A 5347-nucleotide genomic window follows, 5' to 3' on the forward strand; every position below is an offset into this window, starting at 1 on the left:
TAGTGCCCCTGTAATTTAAAATTCAGCTGAGTGGAGAGCAGCACCAGCTCACACCACCACCTCAATGGATCTGACCTCACAGCTCAGGTGTAAGAGCACCTGCTGTAAGGGCCTGGATGTTCTCTCTCAAAGCCCCATATAGTAATGGCAAGAGTCACGGTCTTCTGGGCTTGCCTAGGATTTCAGATGGAAGAACAGAATGTAAAAATCCATTTTCTGGCAGAGAATGCTTTTATTTTCTCTGCATAAACTTCTATGATTCTATTTGCAGGCACTAGGAAAGATTTCTTCATTCACAAAGTGAGGAAAAAAGCTGCAAAGCTGAGCTGCGGCCTTGGTTGTGAGAATGTTGAACCTTCTCTGAGCAGTTTAAACTGTCTATAGCTGACCTGTACTGCTCTTCTTTCTCTCCATCTGAAGACAGATGCATTTTCCTCAATAAGCAGACAAGATGCCACCCACTGTGTGTCAGATACAATCAAGGTAAAGCACAATCTGCTGCAGAATCTTGGAATCTGAAAGTAATACAAGTAATAAAAAGTAAATTTCAATGCACTACCACCGTATTTTAGCTTATTAACATAAATGAAATGCACTTTCATTTCCTTTCTTGCTGGATAATTGATATACTTAATGTACACAGCAGTCTTTGGAAAATCTTGAAAAATGGAGCTTGATTTGATCAGACCTATGGTTACATTTTAAAATTAACAAAACCTTCCAGGTTGCTTGTTAGTAGCAGTACAATCTCTTGGGTTGATTTTCCGTTTGTTTGTATTATTTTTTTCTCCCCTAGCAGATGCCTGGTATTTTTGATTTAAAATCACTCGATAATCGTATGGCTTCTGGCTAATAGTTAAAATTGGGTAAGGCCCAAAATTAGTTGGACATCTAACCACGCCTCTTTGTGGAGCACTCCTTTCTTGGTAGTGATTTTGAAAACCTATGCCGTACTGCACTTTGATGTAGGGTTTGTGGGCTAAGGCACAAGATGTGAAGGGCCATTATCATGCCCTGGAACAGAAGGTGATTAAGAAGTCTCAGTGACGCACACCAAGATATTCTGACATTATTGTAGACTTCTAATTCATACTGGTCCAATAATGCATCCACATCAAAACTGAAATACTTTTTGCCTGTTTACTTACTTCTATTGGGCCCAACTTACTTTTTATGACTATAGTGATATGAAAGTCAACAAAATGGAGGCTCTCTGAAGTCAATACATAGAGCATTTTTTCCAATAAAACCCATCAGTTTTAACTTCCTTTTCCCATTCTGCACACACCAAGTACACACATTCATAGGAATTGCTACAGCAGTTTGAATTATCTCAGGCCCTCAGGTTCAACAGGATATTAATCCTGTGGAAAGCTTTAGTTTTTATAACTTTCAGTCTTATTTTCCACTTTAAGAATAATATCTATTTACATATTTAAAAAAAAAAAAAAAAGTCTCATCAAATACAGCAGAGAATCTGGAACTCATTTGGGCCATCCTAAACTTGATCCTTCCAAGAGCCCATCTTCTACAGGATTAAGTCACCTTCAAACTTACTCTGCTTCTTGGGCAGGAGCATTCCATGTTGTTCTGATTATGTAGAGTGCCAAACCTTTTAAGTGCCACCTGAATCCACATCTTTACTGCTGTACACTTGTGTGGTTCATCTGAAGCTCATCTAGCTTCTTAATTTGTTAGATAAAGACTTGGAGCACACTCATTTTGGTTTTCAGATATTCACTATGCAGCTGTGATGAGGACAAATGGAGAACCTTTGGGTTCTCTGCTTTTATTTCTTTTCTAAAAAATGAGATTTGCTATGAATATCAACTTCATTTATTATATACATATATCGAAGAGCTCAATAACCAGTTGCTACAACGGGACATTTACTTGTGTATATGTTTATACATAGAGACAGAGACAGTGATACTTTTCTAGTAAAGAACAACTTTACTGCTAAGAAGAGCCTCCCTGTTCCAAACTCTGAGGCTGATAAGTGGCTGGACTGCAAAACTCATGCTGGTTCTTTGAAAGCTGAAAAGACAGCAGCTTTTCCTTGGAAAGCTAATAGTGAAGAAAAATGACAGCACTTTGTGGAAACAAAGCTGAAAACCCAAGCAGGAACACAGTTACGTAAACAAAAAATCTATCACTCAAAATTCTGAGGTGCTGTCTAAATGTCTGCCCTCTCCATGACCTGTTGCTGGCTGGTACATATAGGATAGCAGTGAAATACCAAGCAGCTTGATGGTTGTGTTTGTGCTGTATATACAACGCTGTTTGTAGTTTGACTGCAAAGAATTCCCTAAGTCATACACAGACTACTGCTGCTGCCTAGAGGGAACTGTGGAAACAACAGATCAGTTCTTTTTAGCTAGCTATTGACTTCCAGTGAAATCCAGCAGTTATGTATATTTTGCTAAAAAAATTAGAAGGGGCGGCCAACACACTGGCTGATGCATTTTCCTATTAAAAGGCACTGGATAAAGTTTTTTGTTCTTTATATATACTTCTCTTTGCGCTCTCAGTTTTTATAAGAGGTCTGGCTACTTTATTCTGTGTTCTCCGTTTCCTTTTTCCAGAAGTTCTTTAGGTCTCCTTCCCCAACCATCGAAGAAATCCTGTGCTCTGTAAGAACCTCTTTACATTTTAAACATATCTAATACCTTGTTTTTCTAAGCTGCATGGCAGCATACCCATAGACACCTCAGGGAGACTTTAGAGATCTGTTTAAAGGTATGACATTAGAGCAACTTGATCAGAAATTAACAAGTGTCCTGCTTCCTCTCTGAGCCCCTCCAAAAGTAATTCCTGATGCATGCAGAATTGGCTGCAACAGGAATACATTTTTTCTTTAACCAAACAGCTTTCAGCATTAGCATTTCATCATCACCCTTATTAAGCAATTTCTTAACTCTGTGAACACACAGGAAAATTTACTAGATGCTGCTTTAATGTTCATGGAGAACAGTTCGCCAGAAATATTACTCCCAGCACCAAGTATTTATTTTTTTTTAATCTTGCTAAAAGCTCCAACAAGGCAAGCCTGGGGAAGAAGAACCTCCAAAATCTGACTTTTCTAATGGGAAACCCAAGATAGAGCAAAATCTACAAGAAGCTCCACAAGATGAAAAGTGCAATATAACACTGTAAGAAATGCTCTGCTCCCTAGAACAGTTTCTCAGAAAACATTACCTGTAGAATCTGAGCAGATCACAAGGAGTCAGGCAGCTCTTCTGAAGGGAAAACTCTGTGCAAGATCTTCAGGTGCTGCTCAGGCAGGACACAAAGCCCTGTCTGCAGGGACCTCATGGCATGATTCCTAGGAGAAATGGGAACACGCCTTTGGAAAATTGAGGAAGCAAGGTGGTTTAGTAGAAAAGATCACCTTTTTTTAGTCCAAATAATTTCCTCCATCATCAACTTACGTCTGCTAGGTAGGATTTACTTATGTCACCTTGGCTTTAAATCCTGCCTAGTACTGCACGGACTCCTGCACCTTGAGAAGTAGAACCCCAGCTCTCCTGGATTCCAAATGTGCCTCCTCTTCCAGGTGTTCAGAAGAACTTGTCTGCAGCGCATTTGCTTTGTACGGCACCTCTAGCAAACTAAAAGCATTTCTAACTAGACAGAATCAGGCATCTACACTGAAGAAATTTTGTGGTTAAAGGTTTTGTCTATAATGCAACAGTAGGATTTGTTTCACTTGTCACTGAAATACACTTTATTGAACTAGGTATCATCTGTATTCAATTTCAGTAACTTTCTGTACAAAAATGAACCAAGAACAAAAATGCGTAAACCAAATGCACCCAGCTGCATTTTTAAAAAAATAATTATTGCTAAAAGGCATTTTAAAACACCAGTATCTATCTTTAGAGAGGGGATTTTGAACTCCAGAAACAAACAGGCAACTTGCAATCCTCTGGAAAGCAAAGTGTATTTTTCAGTGTTTATTCTCCCTGTATTACCTCCAGATTATCCTTTTTCAAGTCAAGCAAGGACAGGCAATTTATACCACATAAAAAGATTTAATTGCACAGGCATGTCACACAAAAGTAAGTGGAAAAGTTTGCCATAAAACTACTTTTCTGATTGTTATATAGCCATAATAAAGATTTAAAAAAAAAAAAAGTCAAACTGCAGATAACCAGATGTCATCACCCCTGAAAGGATTAGAATAGTTTTGGCATAATCTCATTACTGAGAAAAAAAGTACTCTGAGGGAAAACTGACATAACCTGCTCTGACTGTAAGCAGCAACACCTACAGCCTTTAACTGAACTTCTAACAGACAGAAGACCTAGCAAAAACAAACAAACAAACAAACAAAAACCACCCTACACAAAACACAAACTCTGAATTTAACAGATTTAAGACAAGTTGCAAGGAATGATGCCTAGCTGAAGTTAAAAGGAGATACGTTAAAGGCTATGCTAACATTCTAATATTTTTATCCTCATACTTCTGCAGTTAAAGAATAAATCCATTAAGAAATCAAAATACCATTTTTCCAATCAGTGTAAGTACTTGATTTTGTCAAAACATAACCTTGAAATGCTTTGCTCCTGCCAGCTGCAAAAGCACATATAATGAATAATGAAGTAAAAAAACAAACAAGAAAAAAAAATTCACACAACTTGAGTTTGCTACTGATTTGTCACTGTTCTGCTTTTCCTTCTGATTTTTTTTCTTTTTTTTTTTGCCAAACCAACAAGCCTTTTTCTTTTCTTTTTTTTCTTTTTTTTTTTTTTTTTTGCTCAACTTAGACAGCAGTGGTAGAACATCAAAATTACTGATGCTTATTCAGAATCATTCTGAATCCTTTTGAAAATGATTTCAAGTTCAAAAGTCAGATTTAAACACAAAGCACGAATGATGTCTCAATAAACTATTGATAGCCAGAAGAGATGTCAGTTGTTTGCATTAGAAAGCAATTCTGTCAAATCAGTTTCACTGTCAAAATCCTTACTATCAGCCTGTTCTCCTCCAACAACTGTGTATTTCATTCCCAGTATTATCCTGCATTTCCATTTACAGAACTGGTACTCCAGATTGCACACCAAGTTGTTTGGAAAATCTCTTCTCAAGACCTAAGTCTCATGTTACCACAGGACAATAATTCTTAAATAATTACAGGTGTCTGGAATCAAAATCAAAATGTGAGTTTTCATGTCATGTCATTCTGATTACGTTAAATGGAAAGCCTACAAAGCAAACTCAACACGTAGGTGACAGAGGTTACTCGTGTTACGAAAATTAATTCAGACTCTTCAGTAAAATCATTAAACATCAGATATTAAACAAATGCACACATGCAAGATAGTAAATGAAGTGGCAAACA

This window comes from Meleagris gallopavo, chromosome 5 (assembly GCF_905368555.1).
Source record: "Meleagris gallopavo chromosome 5, MGAL_WU_HG_1.1, whole genome shotgun sequence".
Classification (NCBI taxonomy): domain Eukaryota; kingdom Metazoa; phylum Chordata; class Aves; order Galliformes; family Phasianidae; genus Meleagris; species Meleagris gallopavo.